At 34.8% G+C, this 23,077-nt stretch overlaps 1 protein-coding gene and 1 long non-coding RNA gene across 5 annotated transcripts in view; one reads left to right on the top strand and one right to left on the bottom strand.

Annotated features, from left to right (window-relative positions):
• The window catches only part of LOC114803616 (uncharacterized), a 299,076-nt gene that overhangs the window by 77,483 nt on the left and 198,516 nt on the right, over positions 1-23,077 (bottom strand). For both annotated transcript variants that reach the window (XR_008471609.1, XR_008471610.1), the window contains exon 5: positions 22,148-22,197. This is a non-coding gene — a long non-coding RNA (uncharacterized LOC114803616). The remainder of the gene's footprint in view (positions 1-22,147; positions 22,198-23,077) is intronic.
• LOC105209059 (mucin-2) overlaps positions 1-23,077 on the top strand; it is a 122,799-nt gene that overhangs the window by 54,425 nt on the left and 45,297 nt on the right. The window lies entirely within an intron of this gene.

Here is a 23,077-nt window from a genome sequence, read left to right as displayed (position 1 = left end):
ATTTAATTAAGGCCGAACACTTAATTGGGTTAATTGTACTTGAATTTCGCCATTTGGTTATTAAAAATAATACTGAAATAGAATATAAAAAGAACGCAGACCCATAAATATGTCTTCATTCTGGTTAAAGTGACCTCGTAAATCATATTGGAAGCCGAAGATGCGTGCTCTCAACAATCATACCATTTTACTCAGCTTGCTGGGGCTGACGGCCATCGATAAAGACTTTACGAAAAAACTAACGCAAATTGTGATTACTACTGCACTTGAACGACGCTTCGATACAATAATTTATACGAGTTTCGAGAACGGTAATGAGTTGAGGACAGCCGACAGAAAACCATTCTTGGATATACCCCGATCACTTGCCGAAGGACAAGACAAACCTGTGCTGAATATCGATAACACACCACCAATTGAGAAGTATATGACGAAATTCAACGCCGAGCTGTTAACCATTGCTAAACTCAATCAATTGATGGATCAGGATAAGCGCCTACTGATCACACTATGGCAACGTCTCTGGTATAACACACAAACACGACTTATTCTACTGTTCGATGACTCCGCCAGTGAGAAATATATAGAGAAAGTATTGTTCTTTTGTGCCGAACATAAAGCCATGAACGTGATCGCGCTGCAACCACGGATGACCGTAATTGAAAGAGGCTACTGGATTTTACAAATTTTTCCCACACAACGAATTCTCAAACGCAAATTGCCACAAAAGGGTACACATATATTTATCAATCACTTGGATAATATGTATGGACATCCATTGCGTCTAATAGATCATACTTTATGGCCGCAAATGTACACTTATACGCCCAGTAATGGTGGGCCATCGACAATGAGTGGTTTCTTGGGTAGAACTTTAGTGGAGTATGCCAAGCATGTTAATGCTACAATTATATATCCGATCTACAGGCACAAAACACTTTCCATACATACTGAAATGGGCCACTTCATCGGTAATAACACAATTGATATTGGTTCACTAACGCCCTACCAAAGTGAGGATCGCTATTTGAGTTTCTCGGTGGTATTTTATTCTACGAATTACTGTCTTATGGTACCGATGGAACAGCCAATATCGAAATCTACATTTTACTACGAACATATAAATGGAATCGTTTTAATATTATTTTGTTTCAGCGTTGTGAGCATCTCCAGTATTTGGGCACTCGCTTCGCGTTTCCTTTGTCAACGAACCGTATTTATTACCAATTATTTTGTTGATGAATCAGTGATACGAGGTCTACTTGGTTTGCCGTTCTGGATGCCGAAGCGGGTTTCGCGTCTCCACAAAACGATTTGTATTCTAATCACTTTTGCGGGTTTGATCTTCAATACGGCCTATCTCACTTATCTACAAAGTTTTACCGTTGATCCATCTATTGCCGGCAGAGCTGAAAAAATGGCTGACCTAGTAGATCGGGGCATAAAAATTGCAGCTGCTAGAGACAATTTGTTTGCTATGATAGACCGACCGAGCTATAAAAAGTATGCTAAGCACCTTGTGCTTTTCAAAAATGTTACACAATATTTGATACTGCAAGATAGTTTTGATACACGTTACGCCTTTGCGGTTACCGATATATGGATTGTCTATGAAGTGCAACAGAAGTACTTTTCTCGGCCACTATTTCGCCTTTCCAATATTTGTTTGGTTAAGAATTATCCGATAACTTTGCCATTGCAAGAGAACTCGATTTATCGTGAAAGTTTAAGTAAATTCATCAGACGGCTGCATGCAGCTGGACTAATAAGGCACTGGCGAAAGCAGAGTTTTCTGGAGATGTTGGATATGGATTGGGTTTCGTTAGAAGATCGAAATAAGCAACAACGTTTTCAACCACTTACCGTGGAGGATTTGGAATTAACGTTGTTATTAATGATTGCTCTAATGTGTCTAAGTGTTTGCTGTTTTATATTGGAGCTGTGCTGGTCGAAAATTGGAAATATATTAAGTTCTAAGAAGTGAAGGTTTAAATTTAAACAAAATACGGCACCATTATATTAAAATTCCCGTTATCTTATAGAATTGTATTTTATATTTAATATAATTTAATAATTTGATAAATGTTATTCACAAAAACGAATATTTCACCAACGAATTTGCTTTTTAACAGAGTCAATGCATATTTCTGCCACTACAAACGCACTCAGCAAATATCTTAGACGTAACGGCGACATCAATATTGCAGGTGATAAAGTTAGAGAATGGAGAGGAGCCCAGATATTTACAGCAGATGTGCAATGGAATGTGAACAATTTTCGTGAAATATTTCAACGAAAAGGAGAGAGAGTATATAGCAAAAAAAGACGAAATTTTTCTACGAATTCGTAACAAACATCGCCAAGTAGATAAGCCAGTTGTAGAGTCAGTCTGTCAAAGTTGGTTGCTGCATGGAGTAAGTCATTTGGATTTATGTGGTAATTCAAGGCAAATCAGCTGGCAAGGATAATTGCATAGACGTTGCCAAAAATATAATATATATACATATAAATGCATTGTGGAGGTTGAAGAAGACATTCGGATAATAAAATAAAAAAATATTTCAAAAATGTGGAAAGTTATTCAGTAGAAAAGTAATCAGCGTCTTTTAAGAATGAAAATCTTTTTAATGTATTAAGATTTTAATTATTTACTTTAAATATGCATAAAAAAAGATATTGAAGTGTTATATCCATATTTAAACCGATAAATAAAATAAAAATTGAATTCCTAATCTCAACTTTCTACAATTCTGTCACTATTAATCAATATTTTCTAATTTAAGTATTTACTTAAGCCAAATACACACTGACTAATGCCTATATCCACTTGGTGGGTTCAAAAAATAACAGGAATAGTGACAAAAAATTTAACTTTAATTTAACTAACTTTCAAGAGTTTATGAAGTCCCATTTAGTTTGCTGAAACTGGAGTTGAATCAAATCTCAAACAACTCATCTATAGTTTTATCGGAGAGAGAAATGTTTCTGTCGGGTGGAATACAGCGTACATACACACAATGTAGGGAAAGCTAAGAACATTGGGATTGGATGAAGTCACTTTCGGAACACTTTAAATTATGAGACATGTTGGAGAAACTTCTAAAACGTGGCTGCGGTATGATTCAAGAAAAAATCCAGAAAAATTCGAGACAACTCAAGAGTATCTCTATTTAGTGAAAAAATCAAATCAAAACCAAACCGGGTTCGATCGAATTGGACTCATCTTCTCTAAATTGAATATATTAACCTGTTGCTTGGTGATAAGATGATAACGCCAAAGGCCTGAAAAAGCGCTTTCGATACTACCATACTTAGAAGATTTAGGAGTTTCGTTGTACTTTTGCTAGACCTCATGTCATAAGTTCGAATTACTTCATGTGAATTACATAAAGTAATGGCAATTTGGCATATTGAAAACTATAAAAGTTGTAGAGTTGTAGTTTTAGTAAAAGAACCAGCATTTCTACGTATCCAAGTGAGAACCGCAGCGACCTTAAACGCAAGTATCAACCTCCTCACCTAACCTAGCAAAATAGGATCATCGCGCACTTCAGTCTCAAATGATGCCCTTTGTAATATAATGGATAAATTTTCTCTAACTCATTTAGCTATCTAGAGTTACTTTTATCGAAAGTGATGAGTTTAGTAAATTCAAAACGAGTTTAAGACCTAACCATTTTACCTAACTTCACACATTTTTATACTCTCGCAAAAAAAGTTGCTAAGAGAGTATTATAGTTTTGTTCACATAACGGTTGTAAACGATTTAGATATAGGATTATAGCATATATCTAAATGATCAGAATGACGAGACGATTTGAAATCCGGATGTCTGTCTGTCCGTCCGTCCGTCTGTCCGTGCAACGGATAACTTGACTAAAAATTAAGATATATTGACGAAACTTGTTATATATATTCCTTGGCACCCTGAAAAAGTTGGTATTGAAAATGGGCGAAATCGGACCATTTCCACGCCCACTAAATGGCGAAAACCAAAAAATTTGGTACAAAGGGTCGCACTAGGAAGGGCATATTCGGAGGTATTTTTTTCGGAGAAGTGGCCGTGGGCCCGCCCTCAAATAGGTTATTTGTATATATCTCGCAAACCAGTAAAGCAATATAAACTAAACTATCTGTAGTCGATTCTCTTACGTACCCCACCACACACCATGAAAATAGTTGAAATCGGATAATAGCCACGCCCAACTCCCATACAAAGGTTATTTTGAAATTTACTAAAAGTGAGTTAACTCACTAAAGAACAACTAAATTTTACAGAAGAAATGATAGCAAGAAGCTGCACTCAGATTTTTTTTTTTACAAAATGGAAAATGGGCATGCCGTCGTCCACTTATGGGTCAAAAACCATATCTCAGGAACTACTTGACCGATTTCAATAAAATTCGGTACATAGTATTTTCGAAGTATAGTATATTCGGGCGAAATCGGTTCACAACCACGACTACTTTCCATATAACTAATTTTAAATTCCATCTGATTCCTTCACTTTATAATACATATATACATTAGGAACAAATGAAGATATCGGAATAAAACTTTACATAAATATTGTATGTCATCTGTGGCTTCACTTATGGAAAAATTGTCGAAATCGGACTATAATTTTCAAGGCCCCGGATATCGAACATGAAGACCTGAACGCCTTATGATAATTTTTCACAGTCCTTTTTTTGCCTCAGTCCTTCATATACTATATATGATGATTTTCGTTATTCTATTGGACATTTTGCCGAATACAAGGGTCAAATTGTGTGCTATCTTAATAAAATTACTTCAATAAATTGCGAGAGTATAAAATGTTTGGTTGCACCTGAACTTAGCATTTCCTTACTTGTTATTAATATTTGAATACAATTTTATTGTAAAAAAAAAACGATTCGCGGCGATTTTGTAGTAACGAAATAAATATAATGTTAACCCTTAATGAGTCCAATGGAGTTAAAGGAATTTACAAAAAAAGTAGGAAGAAGAAGTTTCCGAAAAAGGTTTGGCATTTCTCATGATATCCTTTCACTAATTAATTGCTTTTTATTTGCCTTATTAAGGATTGTGTAAACAGTGTAAAGTCAAATATTAAATTTTTCACTAACAAATACTTTATGTTGTCCAACCCAAATATATTTCGAAAAACACGAAAAACCTTTTAGTAAATTACATTTCAACAGTACAGTTTTACACTTTAGATCCGCAACAAAGGCATGCCGTTACCCAAAACTTTATTTAACTTTAATATATATTTAAGCTAATAGCGGCAAACAAGCAATCGCTCAGTTTTTAGATTACAACAACACTTAAATTATGAAAAGTTATATGTATGTATGAGTATACTTTTAATAAGCATAAGCACAACTTAACCGCTCCACCTTTGCCAACGTATCATCGTCATCAGCATCATTATTAACTCACTTGAAAACATTCCACCAACCCCCCTCACACGCAACCCCACCAAACAACACCGGAGCTTATGCAAAACTTTGTCTTGTTGCTACCGCTACTTTCCGCCATAATTGCGGATTGCGGGATGCGGATAAGCGCGGTGAATGGGTCGGATCAACCACGTTGCTGTAGACTTGGCCGCTTGGCATTTATGACACTCCCGCTCCCGCCACACTCTCACTGGCTGTTCGTGCTAATAAAACTTTTCTTATCACTCATTATTGATCACCAAACAATATTCGTACTCGTATTCGAAATGATGAACGCGAGTAGGATAACAACCACAGCAGCAGAAGCGCCAACAACATTTATGATGGAAAAGTTTCCAACTTGAATGATGAAAAAATAGGAAATAAAAACAAAAACCAACTCAGCAAAGCAGCTGTTGAGAATGCTCTGGGCGCTAGACGAGTACTTAGTTAATTTCTTTTTGTTGTTCTTGTTGTTGTATGCTTTACGCTTCCCTCACCTGCCACTTAGCATTACCGTTTGACTACCAATACACACACTCATCAGCATTCATGGCAAGGCACATCAATTGCGCTACTTTTTACAATAAAAACAACTTTGCATAAGCTGCAAAAAGCAACAGCAGCTCACTAACCGGTAGCTGAAAGGAAGATGCGGGGAGGCAACGTAAATTATAAGTGTTCTTCATTTTGCTCTCATAGCTGTGTTGAAGTTGTAAAATTCATTGTCTAATATGCAGCTTTGTAGAGAATTGCCATATTTGAGCTGTAATAACGGTACTCTGGTGAGTGTGGTGGAGTGACGGGAAGAAATAGGCGCAAACTATTTTTTTTTGTGTTTGAGTATAACAACTACTAGAGACTGGAGTAGGTTTATAGCATGCAAATTACTACAACAACAAACTGACAGTGCAACAACAAGAACTGCTAATGAACAAGCCATTGGCATCGGCTGAAACTGAAGTTATGCCACTTTTACAAAAACAAAAAAAAAATGTTGAAAAGGTCTTCATTGCGTCGAAGCAGAATTGTACCCAGAGGGGCTTAGACATTTTTAAGTGATTTATAAATTTTTGAATTGTAAAAGTGAGTTGGGACTCTACAATTATATCCTTCTTATTATTTCTTGGATCCATTTATTGATTATTGAAACAGAGATCCCCTCAATTGGAATAAAAACTACCATTTTTGCTAGCAATTTGGTTTCCAGGACCGCTATGTTGTTGTGTATAGGCTTCTGTATTTTTGAAGAAATTTCCGAACATCTGACGGAGAAACTTCGAAGAGCGATACGCATCGCTTGACTTCGTCGGCTGCAGGAAATAGCTTTTAATAAAATTTAGTTGTTGCCTCATCCGGTATTCGTACTTGACTCAGCGACCTAGTTATCAAAGTTAACTAGAAAACTAAACCTAAAATTCCTTCCAAAAGTAGAGTAAAAAGATTTATAGAACCGTAAAGCCTCCCATCCAGAATGAGCTCCTTGGAGAAGTAATACCTCTAGTGCTTGTGAAAGACATCTTTAAACCATACGATCCAGGATCATAAACAACGTCTGGTCATCGAAGTAAATGATTCTAAAAATGTGCCATTCTCACTTACAGTCTTACAGAAGCCCTTTTTCTCAAAAAAAAAAAATTCTTAAACTCCGCTAAAATCATAAAAATATGTATGAGCCCCAAATTCCATAATATATGCCTCATACAACTTTGTTAGGCATTACTTTATTGGCTACATATATACTAATGTTTAACATCAAATTCAAATACATATATGTCCAGCATTGCGTTGAAGCATTCATTTTTCTTTGCAATACAATATTTTCGAAATCTCTTTTCAATTCTACATCACTGCTTAATCATTTCACCTCCATTGCGCATTGGGAACAGCAATGAGTGCACCTAGAAGCACACTACGCTGGGCAGCAATAAAATTCAAGTACCGTTGGTCGTACTTGTTACTAACGGATCAACATGTTTTCATCGGGTCATGTAGGAAAATCTGTGATGGCAACAACTGTTGCATGGTATGTGGAGAAGGAAGAGAGTAAATAATATTTATTGACGGAAGTTTGGAAAGAGAGAAAGTATTTCTTAGCATAATTTTAGGGAGAATGCTATTACTGGAACTATTTCCTTCATGAAAAAACGGAGACTGTAGTTCTCACATGGTTAATATAATTTTTTTTTTATAAAGGAGTTGTTCAATTTAAGAATAGAGAGAAGTTCGGTTTACTTTCAGAATATGACTTTATTAAAGCTCAAATTTTATATAAATATAATATTTTTGATACTTTTGAAATGAAATTATATCAAAAAACTCCAACAGGGTCTTGAGAAACTATAAATACACTTATACAAATTCCAATAAGTACAGCCTCCATTGCTAGAATCCACACCCTACCTGCTACCATACTTCAAATTCAAATACAACTCTTGGGTTATTTTTTTGCACTAACTGCAATGGCTAGGCTGCCGAGTGGCCAGGTGCACCAGCATAAGTGTTGCAAGGACATTGGAGTACAGTGAAAAGCAGCAAGAGGAAGTGAGAAAAGGGGGAAAGGAGAGTAGAGCATGCCACATCCGCCAACAGCTTGAGAAAATTCAATGAATAGCACAACTACATGCATACACACTTACCTAAAAATATATGTACATATTTTTGCTCTAGAATGTCCATATGTTAGTTGCAAACTGTAGAATTTAGAGCAGAAGTGGTATCTAGTGGCATGCACCGCTGCCTGCGTTGCAGCATTCATGTTCAACATGCACTGCAGGTAGAGTAGAATAACGGCGTGCGCGTAGCAGCAGACAAAGTTACTACCAAAGCTAATTGAATGAAAAAGCAGCGCCACAAATCGAATGAGGGTACATGGCACAATGCAAAAATGGAATAAAAAATTAGATTAAAAAAATATATGCGCCGGATGGCCACGGTTGTGCATTTGCTGAAATTAAATAAGTCCAAAAAAAGTGTGTGTAGTTCCAAAAACCGTTGATTAAATGTAGATGGCATTTGTAAATAGAAAGTTTGGATTTCAAAAAATTAAACGATACCAGTGGCTTCAAATTTGAGACTTTCAAAGCTTAAAAAATTGGCGATCCACAAGAAGTCAATGTTAAGTACTAACGTTCGAATCCAAAAAGCTTAACATTCGTTAAATTCTTCAGTACATCCAAAAGCTTCATTACCCATTATTATGCAAACGAAAGATATGTCAGGAATTCCCTCAAACCTCGAAAAGAAAAGTATTCGAACAATATTAAATTAAATAAGTGTTCAACAATCCTCTCTATTTCGTATACTCGAATGAAATTAGGTAAGTGGACAGTGGTCCATAAAAGCCGGCAAGTAACTAAACGTACTCTGTATTCCTGGGTTAGATCAAAATCAATACAAAACCTGTAATCAACAGCAATTATACCTCTTACGACTTGGACAGTCATGGCTCTACCGTGTCTTAAGCATTATATGCGGCTTCAATACAAGGTCAACGTAATTCCAATTAGGAAATGTTCAAAGAATGAACTCTTCTCAGTTATTTGGTTTATAGTGTTTTTAGACAGGAGCTAATTGATCAGTTAACCGGCTTCTGCTCGATTAAAACGCTTATTAAGGAACAATAGGGTTTCTCAGTAAAATTTTAATTGATCAATTAATTTGGCTGCCTAAAACGGATATTAATATGATATTCCAGCTCTTATTGTATACAGCGGTATGACTTAGAATGTATGATTAAATGTGCACCCGAGCATAAGGCAAATTAAGAATTATCCTACAGTTAAACCTTTTAAGGGGTTAAGGCTAGTCAGAGACACAAAAAAATTAGAATTTTCAGCAGTTCAGTTTTTTTGCTATTAAATCATGTTATTTTACAAAAGTAATAACATGGTATTATTACACTATGTTTTGAATTGAAGACACGAAAATTTAAAAAAAAAAATTATAATATCCAAAGTTATAGCTGTTTGTGTTGACCCAGTTTCAAAAAACGTCCTTGCGGTGACAATCATAAGAAAATTTTGTTTTATAAATAGATAATCCTGGGCCTGATCGAAGCTTTTTTGTTTCTTCAAAAATTAACAAAATGGCGGCCTCAGGAAATGTTTTCTAGATTTTCGGAAAAAAATCCGAAATTTAAAAAAAAAAAAAACAAAATAGGTTCGCTCAGCCCCAGGATTATTTTGTGTTCTAAAAGCTGTATAAATTTCATTAAAACTACTGAGCGGTTTTCGAATTGAGAAAAACACATTTCAAGTTTCACACTAAAGTTTTGGAGTTCCCGAGCACTCTTTGTTATTTATCGAATAACTCGAAAACTCCCCTCCCGAAAACTTACCCCTTAAGCAAACATTTTTTTAATAATAAGCATAAATACATAAACAATTCGGAACCTGTAGTCAAAGACCTTTTATAATAATAACTAAGCATATGCTACAAATAGGTGTGAAATTAAACTAAATTCTAGCAAATATTCAAACCACATTTTTTTTATATTAATTGGCAGAGGAAACCTATATTTTTAATTAACTTAAATCCACTCAATTACACTTTTTCATTATAATTTATTTTAACTGTAATTTTAATTAAACAATAAGGTTTGAAGAGGAAAAACTAAATTTATACAAAGCAAAATTAAAATGCACACAACTGTTGCCATATGTGAGAAATTTAATTTAAAATATATTCAGACAAAGGTACATATATGAGGTTATATAATCACACAACTGGCAACAGAACAAATTGCTTTAAGTAAAGCGAACGCGTGTAGGCGAAAACGATGCCTGCATTGTGGTTGTAATACGAAATGGCATTCTAGCATAGCATAGCACATATAAATATCAATATAGCAGGCAAGCTAGAGAATAAGCCATGCCGTGTCGACTTGCAGGAAGCGCAGCTGCACTTGAAGGACACCCATAAATGTACATATGTACTACAACTATTGCTACTTCCTTGCCACGCTTTATCACACTGCCAAATGCAACAGTTGCACAGTCGCCAGTCACAAAAACACTACCAGCAGCATCGCGACAGACGGACGGGATTGCCTGGCGTTAGCAAAATAAACTTTTGCCGAACTTAATTGAAAATGAAAATTTCAGTAGCTACACAAACGAGGCGGCAAACTTTTTTTTGCGTTGCACAAAAACCAAAACCAGGCTGGCGAATGGAGCAAAAGAAAAATGAATAGAAATAAAAATAAAACAAAAGAAAACGCATAAAGTGGTGTGGCAGCAGCAAGTATTGAAGGCAACAGCCGCAACTGAGAAGCGCCAAACTTCATCTATCGTCCAACTGCCGCCGCTGCTGCAGGTGGCAGCTTCAGAAATATGCTGGCGACAAAAAAAAATGGGAAAACTCTCAACAAACTTGCCAAAAGTGGCAAAGGGAACAAAAAAAAATAAAATCCGTTTTCGTCCAGTGTTGCCAACTAACTGTGTGACCACTCAACAGTCGGTAACTCAACTACTTCAAGCTTCACAAATTCATTGGTGCATTCGTCTTGCGATTGCAATTGAGTGGATGAGTGGTGACAGTGCTGTTGCAACAACAGCAACAACAATCTAGTATCTGTATAGATTCAGTGAAGTGCTACGAAATTAATGATTTTCAGCTTGAGATGACAGTCGAGTAGTGGCCACAACAATAGGAAGCAACAGCGTCCTCTAGCGCTGCTTTCAATATTACTCCACAAGCATCCACTCTTTATTAAACTTATAAAATTTTTTCCTTGAGAATGTTACACTGCAATTGAATTTGAATTGAATTCGCAAATCTTTTGCATTTACATTTGAGATAATTAATGCAAATGTTGCTGAGAAATTTCGTAGTCAACTTGCATTGAGTTGCGTAATTGCAACGTGTTGCCGGCAGCTGGCTGCCACAGAACTTACTAACGAAACTTGCGAACTAAAGTTTAGCCGACTGGTTTTTTGCTCTTTTGCTGTTTTTCCAAGCAAACAATTTAACTCAAGAAATTGTGAGGAAAATTATGTGGCACAGCAGCAGTTGGTAGCGCAAACAAATTTGCATTTGGTGTGCAAAATTAGGTTAAACGAAAAAAAAATAAAAATAAATAAATATTCCGAAATTGGAATTCGAGAAAAATGAAAATTAGCATAAATTATGTAGAGGACGCTACAATTTCAATTCATTTTATTGTGAAGAATTTTTATTCTTTTTTTCTGAGTATTATGTTTCAATTTCCATTTCTAGGCCAAGTTCATTTCACTATCGATAAGGCTAGGGGAAGTACTGAACCGATTTTATCCACTTTTAACATCAAACTATATTATTACCAGGAAAAGAAGACGACTTCATTGAATTAGGATATATCGAAAAGTACCCGACATTTTCAATATATTGTCAGCATTATAACCGGCCTCTACTCGCTTAAAACGCTGATTAAGATCGATTAACCATACAAAATAAAAATCTCCATTTATTTTTAATTGAATCTTAATCGACTTGAAAATGAAATGCAACTCTGCGACTAAGACCGTATTTGTAATTATATAAACGTTCTTTGTGTGCGAGTTCACGCTACACGATAATAGATGTCGCTGCTAAAAAAAAAGCAATCAGCTGATAAAACTTACCAACTTCTTATGAAAAGCCAGAACCAAAATGTAAAACAGCTGATCGGTTATGGAGTAGCCGGCAGTATGAAAGACAAAAATTGGTTTCTCAATCAAACTTTTAATTGATCAATTAATTTGGCTATATTGATAGGCTATTAGCGACCAAAGTCACTTATGGTCACTCACCTACAGCTATAGTCCAATTTCGACTATTTTTTTGGGATGTGCCACGCATTGAGACATGGAATTTAAAATAGTATTGTATGAGAAGTAGGCCTGGCTGTAGGGCAATTTTCAAAATGTAACTAAAAGTTAACGTAACTTTGATTTTTGATTCGAATTGGTCAGACAGTATCTGCTAAATGGAACTTAATCTAAACGGGGGACATGCCACGCCCAGTAAAAACTAGGATTCAAATGCAATACTGGATTAGGACATGGACGTGTTTGTTATGCTATTAGTCCAAGAGTAGTTTTGTGCAATAATGTTCGAGACTATTAAAATACTCCATACAATAATTCTTACCAAAAATCATACGGCATCGGAAATCATAAACTCTAAAAATTTTAATATATTTTCTGTTAACGGACGGATATCTCAACTTGACTTGAATTTCAAGCTCAAATTCCACTTTTTCTCCACTTCTTGGTAACCGTTTCAAACCACTGGTATTTACTTAGAAATTAATGAGATTCCACTTGATGGAACGCTTGGAATTTCGTACGCAAAATTCGCGGGAAAAGAAAAAAAAAGAAAAAGCTGGCACTTGTGGCATGCTACATAAGGAATGAAGCAAAATAATTTCAGCTCTTGTTAAGTTGCAGTCAGACAAATTTACAAAAAGATTTATGAAGAGAAGAAGAATTTTAAAAGAAGTCTTCAGTTGATATTTACTCACTAAAATATTGTGTTTTCATTATTCATAAAATTTTTAAAATATGTTATTATTATAATGTAATGAATGTAAGGTCAGGTTAGCGCAGTTTTCGAGGCTTATCACCGTGGCGAAGAGCAGAGGAAACATGCTTGGACAGCTGAGACTCCCAGATATAGTTGAAAAGAAGTCTGTGTAACGCCACGATGTATGCTTCGAGGCTATAATAATTCTCTTGAAACGACTAATTTCTATTCCAGCTTATTAAGAAAGTTAGGTCAGAGACAATATTGTCGGAAATAATAAAGAATCCTAGTTTCAATTTGACAACAACTTTTTTACCCGTGTTACATTCAAGTACTGTATACCTCTGTTGTCAAGTTGGAATAAAGATATTTCCCTTAAAATGGCCTCTACAACCTCTAAGACCTCTCATACCGTTATGATAATTTTCCACAATAATCTCTCTAACAAGAGCATTGAACTTGCAAATAAACTTTCTTAAAATAACTTTCTTTGCTTCAAAAATTGATATTACTAGGCGAAGAGATGTTTTCTATTTCAAATATATGCCGAAATCTATTCGAATATATTTTCCAAAAATTATATGTCGATTAAGGCTAAATTATCCAGAATCATCAGAGAAGGAAGACAACGAACCGCGGAAGTATTTAATCACTACCATAGTACCAAATCTGAGTAAAGTCAAAAGCAGAAGTAAATATATTTATACAATTCATAATCCCAAAATTTGAAACATCCCACAAAGCCATTGTTATGCCATTGTTAATTCGAAATATTCCAAGATTTCCAACCATTACACTTTATTTGATTATGTTGTAGATCCTGTCGCACACACCCCAAACGGCAGTCATATATTTCACACAAATGACTCAACCAATTATAACAAAGAGAAATGTTGCACAATGAAAGAAAAGAAAATAATTGCTTGTCATAAATCTAAATTACCTAAGCTTTAGCGCTATACGTACAAAAATAGTAGGCCAATATAACTAAGTGGCTGTGAGGGGCTAGAAGCACATAAAAAACCCTATTATATAATAGAGGGTATGTTTGCATACTTTTAGGCGTCATGGCGACTTTTATAGTACTTGAATGAAATGCGAAAACAATTAGTAGCAATTTACAAGGTGGGCAATTAATTTGAATGTGGCAAAAAGAATGGAAAAAAGAAATGTTAGAAGGTTAAAGCAATGGTGGCGAAGCAGGAGAGAGAGAGGAAAGTGAGAGAGAGGGAGGAAAGTGCAAAGAATTCTTAATGTATATTACGTAACGATGGTAATGAAATAAAGCAAGAATTGTAAAGAAATGTCTGACACAATAAAATATATATATAAGTAGGAAACCTAATAAAGTTGTTAGAAAAGAGATACACGTGTAATGAGTCATAAAAGAGATAAATATTATAGCAATAGAGTAACATTATATTGAAAGAGTACTGTTACATAGAAACATGCAATTACCAGCATCAAATCACCTCTCAGACCGTCCGCAACACAAATTAATATCGACAAATAGATACCACAACACATTCTAGCCGCCTTTTAGGCGCACCAGCAGCTTGTGTTTCACAAGTTCACTTAACTGAAATTTCGCAACTGATTCTGTGTGTGTGTGTGTGTCGAGTATTGCACGCTTTCAAGGGCGCTACTACAAATTACAACAACCGCTTAATGCGCATTAATGCTCAAAGCCTCGAATTAATGTCATGACATTATTTATCAATGATGACCCCACAGAACACGAAATGTGCGCTCATGTTTCAACGTCGCAAATTGCCACAGCATGGGCGATGAGTAGAGTAAAAAAAGACATAAGCCGCTGTTGGACGACATAAAAGTGAAGGGCCGACATGTACGCCATATACTCGTACTCTCATTTATTTATAAGTATTTGTAAGTATGTGCTGGACCATACCACAAAACCATTATCAGTATTTTCAACATGTTTAACAGCAGCTTCATTATTATTATTGAAGCCTTAGTCACGCCGTCCGTGCTGACCGTGGTGATAAAGTATGCGGGCATCACGTGCCGGCATGTGAAGTGGTGAGTGGTCAGCGTTGAGATTGGGTTGGTTGGTGGTTGCAGATTATGGTATTGTTGGCAGTGTGAAAAGACGCAAAAATCATTTACAATGACAGGTTTGCTTGCTCGTCTCAGTCATCAGCAAAAATTGGTAAAATTAATTTCCGGTTTTTGAGCGACGGACGGATCAGCGCGCGCCGTCTTGCTTGTTTGCATAAGCTTGTGAACCAGATAAACGATTACATCGGTGAGTATATTTCAACTCCCTTCTCTCACGTTTCGTCCATGAAAGTTTAATTAGATGAAATTGAAATTGTATTTTAATGCGACGGATATTGAGTTTGCGCAAACAAATCGAAATGAAATTGGAATTTGTGCTGCGTTTGGGTTCCATTTGAGACTTAGGTGGGTAAAAAAAAAATTATACTTTAGATTTTATTGGAAATTATATTTAAACAAAATGCAAAAAAATAAGCCTAAACCAACTCAACCAATGTTAGTGAAATATGATACATAAGATTTTCCAGAAATCGGTTCCCAGCCACACCTACTTCAACTATAACACTATTTTGGGTTCCATTTCACTTCGTTCACCGCAATATATAAATCAAAAACCCATGAAGATGTCGGTATATCTCCTTCTAAAAAGTGTCGAAATCGGACCATTACTTTTCAAAGCCTCGGATTTCGAACAAGTGGACCTCATATATTCTATATAAATTCAGAAGGTATATTTTTCTTATAATAGTGAAATAAAATCGGAGTATTACTTCCTCTAGCTCCCATATAACTCATATACTGATTTTTGCGCTTTTCAATGCTTTATAAAAAGTTTTACAGTGATCGGATTAAGTCAAATATGCACCGTTTCGTTCGATGATCTGTTTTCATCTAGACGGCAACTTCATAATACCGCCCTCGTAGAAGCCCCCCTCCTTATTTGCGAAGAACTCGGACAGCCACTTTTCATAAGACTCTTTTGAGTTCAACTTTACACCAACAAGGGCGTTCGCCATGGAAAGGAACAGGCGGTAAACAATTGGCGCCCATCCGAGTTCCCGTAGCTTCTGACGAGTCATCAACGAAATGTGTGGTCTGGCGTTGTCCTGGTTAAACACTACACCCTTCCTGTTGGCCAATTCTGGATGCTTCAAGCGATCCAGTTGTTCGCAGTTGATAGTAGTATTAAGCGTCTGGCCATATGGGAGCAGCTCATAGTGTATGATTGCCTTCCAATCCCACCAAACACACAGCAAAACCTTCCTGGTCGTCAATCCTGGCTTGGCCACTGTTTGGAACGTTTCACCGGCCTTCGACCACGACTGTTTTCGCTTGATATTGTCGTATGTGATACATTTTTCGTCGTCAGTCACCATCCGCTTCAAAAATGGGTCGAGTTCGTTCGGTACAGAAGGTTTTTTGCGTCAAATCATGCGACACCCAAACATCAAGCTCTTTTGTGTATCCAGTATTCTGCAGATGATTGAAAATGGTTTGGTTTCTCCTGGGCGATGTCACGAGATGCCATACGGGTCTAACTCGATGTTTTCCATGATTTGATCGGTATTCGTCGTCACAGGTCTACCGACGGCTGGCTTATCCATGTTGTAGTATTCACCCGCTCTGAATCGTCGAAACCATTCCTCCGCAGTTCGAAGTGATAGAGTAGCATTCCCCAAAACAGCATTAATCTCACGGAACGTTTCTCTAGCGGATTTCCCATTAACGAAGGAAAACTTTAAGAAGCGCCAATTTCGGCGTTTGTGAACTCCATGTTTACACATCTATAACAGTTGAACGCAATATCTAAACTAATCATGCATAGCGGGGTTTTGTAGGTTATGTCAAGACCTTTCAAAGATGTATAGTATTGCCAGATACGAGCTCTGTAGCACTTTATACATAGCCGCGAAATTCAAAAGACAAAAAGGCGTATTGTGTTGCAAATAAAGTTGCGTGGGCGGCGAGAATTAGTGAAATCTGTTGAGGGATTACTCCAGCTCTGATATATAATATATAATGAATTTCTTGATTCTAGTGAACTTTTTTTACTGAATTTATGGTTCAAATTGATTCTCATAATAAAATTAAAAAAAATTGCGAGGTGTATTGCGTATATAAAATTCGGTCACACCCAAACTTAGCGCTTAGCCTTACTTTTCAGTATAAAAAATCTAATGAGAGTTTAAAATTTATGCCATCACAACGCACTAAATCACAGCGCAGTAAATTCAATATCACTTTCAAATAATTTTAATGATCGCACGCCAAACAACTTTGCAGCTTTTAAGAGCTTTGTAATAAACTTTGAGGAATTTTAATTGAATTTTTATGCAACTTTTTTTTGCAACTTTTTCACAAACTTTTTCAATATTTTTGGCATAATTATTTTTCGTAAATGCGCTTTATGCCACTCTTATGCGACGGAAAGTAGAGAAAGCGATTTAAATTTCAAATAAATTTGCCACGCTCCCGCTCACTTGACAGCGTCACATCGATGCACCGATGGCAAAAGCAGCCGTGTACAAATCTTCGCAAACAACTTTTAAGAAAATAAAATATAATTTATGCGAACTTTGGTAAAAAAAATGTTAAGCGCTCAGCAACTCATTAAAAAGCAGCGAAAAATTTGGCGAAACCAAAAAAAAAAAAAAATTTGCAGCTGTACGCCCACATTAAGTTGGCAAAACGAATGCTTTATTAATTTTATGTATTTTTTTTGTACTTTTTTCTCGCATAATACTTTTTTAAGTAGCGATTAAATTATTTTTTTTGCGACAAAAAATTTGTTGAGTTGTCAATAAAATGGAGAAAAATAAAAAATTCATTCGAATTTAAATCGACTTTCAATGCCAACAATATAGCTGTGTAATAGCAACAACAACTAAATACAATACGACAAACGACAACAACAACAACAACAATACATCAGCAACTTTATCACTTTGAATTTTGAGTAAAGCAAAACTTTTCACTTTGACTTTGCCGAATTGTTCGCCACAAACACCTCGAAGCGACTGCCATAAACACAGATACACATACTACCACGGGTGAGAGTCACTCTAGACACCCACCACCAAATTGTTTGCTACTGTTGTTGTTGCTTTTGGCTGCTGTCATTGCTGTGAAAACTTTATCGTTTATGTGCACAATATTTATGCATATGCCAGAAACATGTCGACTACAGCAACAGCAACGATGACAACAACAAAAAGCAATAACAGCATTTCCCCGATTTTTTTTTGTATAAAAGAAACCAATAAAATACAGCAATACATTGAAAGCATCAACACCAATGACGACAGTCAGCACATGCAAGGACACTGAAATATAAATATGTATATATGTGTATATATATATAATATGAATGTTTGTGTGAGTTCGTCGTAGTAGGCAGACAATTCCACTTATATGCCTTTGCCCGAAAAGTAAGCCAACACGACTCTGTTTTCAATTTATTGCCACTTGTTTTTATTGTTATCACAACAGTTATTGTTGTTGTTTGTTTGGCGTCGAACATTCGGATTTACATAAAGCCTTCTTTGTTAAATTGAAATGTTTTGCTGGCACCTCGTGAAAAGATATATGATAACCCCTGGTTTTAAATCAACTTAGGTTAAGTCTGGAAACACTCTTCCAATATGAGTAATTCCCAGTAATCGATATACATACATATATGGAGATTAACGGAATTAAATAGACGTTGCTTTATGTCACATTATAAATTTTCTAGTTGTCTTATTGCATATCGAAGGATATTTAATGACCATTATTTATCCATACTCTGGAGCAGTGTTATTTATTATCGAAATTTTAATACGAAGTAATGAGTGTATCTCAAATCGCTTAGTATTGAATCTAAATATTGTTTTCATGCCATTTCCAAGTTGCCAATGAAATATTTAACTGCTTATTTGAATCTTCTTCTTCTTCTTGACTGGCGTAGACACCGATTACGCGGTTATAGCCGAGTCCACAACAGCGCGCCGCGTATCCCTCCTTCTGGCAGTTTGGTGCCAATTGGTTATACCAAGCGAAGCCAGGTCCCTCTCCACCTGGTCCTTTCATCGGAATGGAGGTCTCCCTCTTACTCGGCTTCCACCAGCGGGTACTGCATCGAATACTTTCAGAGCTGAAGCACTTTCATCCATTCGAACAACATTTTATTTGAATCAGTATATTATTTTATTCGATATCGATTAAATAAACTCAATTATCATCTCAAGTGTTATAGGTTAGTATTTATTTCTGATATGAATTATTCAATACGAAATTAAAATGAGTGAATTGAGTAGTATTTAAATGATTTAATTTTTACATCGAATAATATAAGAATTACTTGTCGATTATAAATCGATAAAAAGTACACAGTATCCAAATAAACTATTCAATACTAGTACAGTGTATTGTATGTGATGTATGTGATTGGCGTTGCAACCGTTTAGCCGGTTATAGCCGAATCGACGATAGTGCGCCACCTCTCTCTCTCCTTCGCAGTTCGGCGCCAGTTGGAGATCCCAAGTGTAACCAGGTCGCTCTCCACCTGGTCCCTCCAACAGAGTGGAGGCCTTCCCCTTCCTCGGCTTCCTCCGGCGGGTACAGCATCGAACACATTCAGGGCTGGAGTGTTTTCGTCCATTCGGACAATATGACCTAGCCAGCGTAGCCGCTGTCTTTTTATTCGCTGAACTATGTCAATGTCGTCGTATAACTCGTACAGCTCATCGTTCCATCGTCTGCGGTATTCGCCGTTGCCAATGTTCTGAGGACCATAAATCTTGCGCAAAATTTTCCTCTCGAAATCTCCTCGTGTCGTCTCATCTGATGTTGACATCGTCCAAGCTTATGCACCGTAAAGCAGGACGGGAATGATAAGCGACTTGTAGGGCTTGATTTTGGTTCGTCGAGAGAGAACTTTACTGTTCAATTGCCTACTCAGTCCAAAGTAGCACCTGTTGGCAAGAGGGTATTCACTTTTGAGAAATTCGACAAATTATTAAAGAGGATCGTACCTTCATCCTTATCATTAATAGAAAATATGTTGCTGAGTGGATTTCATAATCATACAAAAGTATTATGAAATGAGGTTATTCGATTACTTCTTGGAACACGAATCAATAAAAAGTACTCAGTATTTAATTCAAGTACACATAGCAAGTTCAGAATACTCAATTTTGGAATATAGTATTAGATAGTAACCTATGTAATCCTTATTAAACCGAACCAAATACTGAATATATAAATTTATGAATTGAATTGTCTACCACTCACTGAATCAAAATCTTCGAAACAATCAATATAGACTACTTTTATATTCCATTATGTTTGACATTTAAAGAACTTGTTTAAAAAATTCAAACACATTTTAATTTAGAAAACAAATCGATTGAAATTAAGTCCTGCCACCTTTCATTCCATCACATGATATAATTTATCTTGATTTTCATAAAAATATATATATAAAAAGGAAATAAAAAGGGCTTTAAAGAATTTATAGCAATATCTGTCCATATAGAAGAGATTAAGCTGTCTAACTTTAAAACAAGAACCATGGATAAGATTATGAAAACCATGATTCAAAGGAAAGAAACTCAATCAATAATGTAAGATAGACTACCAGCTTAGTTTAATGAATTTATCTTAGCCTCCTATTTTCTAAAATTTCTTAGAAATTAAAATATGTATCTCTAAAGCCATAAGAACTTAATCTGCTTAAACAAAGATATTGAGCTTAAAGTACTCTCAACGTCAAAATACTCAGAACTGAATGCCTTTAATACTTATTGTATTCATATAATATTGCTTCACAGAGTCACTTATGATAATAACATAAGCTTACAACAACGAAACAATATAAAGACAATGCGAAAAGATCAAAGTTAAAATTCACAAGAATTTCACTGAAGCAATTGCGACAGCACAATAGAGCTCCTCCAAATACCTTGAAACAAACTTAACAAGGTCACACAGGATATGAAGAAACTACACGTGCAATAACAATATATTCTATTGTAGCAGCAAATGCTGTTGTTCGTGTTTATTAAGTTTGCTTGTTTTGATGTTCGTGAGATGTGAAATCTTGGCTGATATGAGTATATATTCAAATACACATATATGTATATGTATATTAAAGTAGGGATGCATGCCTCCATTCTGTCTTGGCATACAATTTCGATTTTCAATTTATGACAATGCTCGTCGTAGCGCATTATCTAACAGACAATTGAAAATTTTGTACATTAGAGCGAAAAGTGAAAGGGTTAGGCTGATTGAAAATTGGTTTCGCAAATGGAATATACTGGTAATATTTTTAGAGCAATTTAAATAAATCCAAAGTACAAGATGTGTATGTGAAATGTTTCAAATCATATTTATGTATATGAATTATATAACTTTCCTGAGAATGAAAAGTGTTTGAATTTATATATGTATCTCGAATTTACTTTTTCATAATTTTAAATCGTTGTCTATCGGATTTTATTAGCGAATGCAAAATTGATGACTCTATTATATTTTTGTAGTTCATTTATATACGATTTTTACATATACTGAATATTTATATTCTCCATAAATTTAAGTTTTATGCGAAATTTTAATTGAAAACTTAAAAACATATAAAATATAAATTTAATTTAAGTTTTAAAAAATATACACCATTCAGTGATTGAAAGTAGAATTGTATGAAATACATTTTTTATATAGTTATAATGGACCACTGTCTTATGAATTTCTTGAAAATAGTAGTGCTTGAGTAGTCGCCATTTCGAGATGCAAAGATATGTTAGTTATAATTTTAGGGCAAAAGAGGCTCCAAGACAGAGAACTTAAACCTTGAACACTTGAATGTATTTATTTATATTCCATATGTGGTATTTAGTTCCGAACAATTATATCTTGGGTGTAACTATTATATTATCGAAGTAAGATTCTAACCCCAATAGATTATCTCTAGCCAAAATATTTTTGAAGAACTCAATGGATTGAGATTAGGTATTATCTCTTCTATAAAATGATGCTCTACATTTTAAATGTTATTTAAATTTTTTCATAAACCATTTGGTTGGATTTAAAGAATTCCATTTCCAAAATTTGTGGGTTTATGGTTTTTTTTTTTGAAAATTTGGCAAAAATCAATTTTAAAAGATTTTCATAAAATTTGTAAAATTAAAAAAAAAAAATTCTGTGCATAAAAATAATATAAAAACTTCACTTACCTTATTTACTGTTACGACCATTAGATGAGTATCACCGAGGAAGGTTACAACTGGAATAAGAAAACAAATAAAAATATTTTTTATCATTTTTATCAAATATAGTGGAACTTCTCTAACTCGAATCACTATAATCCACAAAAAGACTTCGAGTTAGAGAGACTTCGAGTTATAGAAATTTTGTAAAATATATTTTGAATCTGTAAAATATAGATTTACCTACAGTTTTAGTTATTTACTTCGCATAAACTCTGGTCGAAAAATTCGATTTATAGAAGGAAATTTGTACGAAATTTAATTTCTAAAGGCTGTTGCCAATCTAAACGGTCGATAGAAGTTCGAGTTATGGTTACTGTATATTTTTTTATGAAAAGTAATTTTGTAAGGAAAATATATTTTAATTTTTTATTGATATATTTTATTATATATATTTTTTTTATATATAGAGTAAAGTCTACATAAAAAATTCTTTATTCAATTAACAAATTATAACATAAAAAAAAACATGAAAAAAATTTGAAAAGTAAATATTTATTATAAAGCAATTTTTATTTAAATTTTTTTTTGTTTTATAATAGATTTTTTTTTTAATTTTTATAATATGAAAAATATTACAGAGCAAGCTTAAGAAAAAATATTTATTTCAATATGCTTGTCATTTTTAACTTTTTTTGTTTCAACCAAATATTTTTCGAAAAAAAAAAATTATTGCGAAATATTTATAAACAATTAAAGAAATTTATAAAAATATTCTTTTGATAAAATATTCAAGTTATCAAATCAATCAACCACTGAACAAGTAAAATACTTATTTATTACAGAAATCCGCTTAATATTGTATCTACATTCCGCACTTAGCAATTTGTGCCAGCACATGGCTTCCACCAATTCCCACAACAACACCAGTTTGCAATATAAGAAAATTAATGCATG

Source organism: Zeugodacus cucurbitae, chromosome 5 (genome assembly GCF_028554725.1).
Source record: "Zeugodacus cucurbitae isolate PBARC_wt_2022May chromosome 5, idZeuCucr1.2, whole genome shotgun sequence".
Lineage (NCBI taxonomy): Eukaryota > Metazoa > Arthropoda > Insecta > Diptera > Tephritidae > Zeugodacus > Zeugodacus cucurbitae.
Note: the sequence above shows the minus strand (reverse complement) of the source record. Positions and strands in the feature narration are given on the sequence as shown.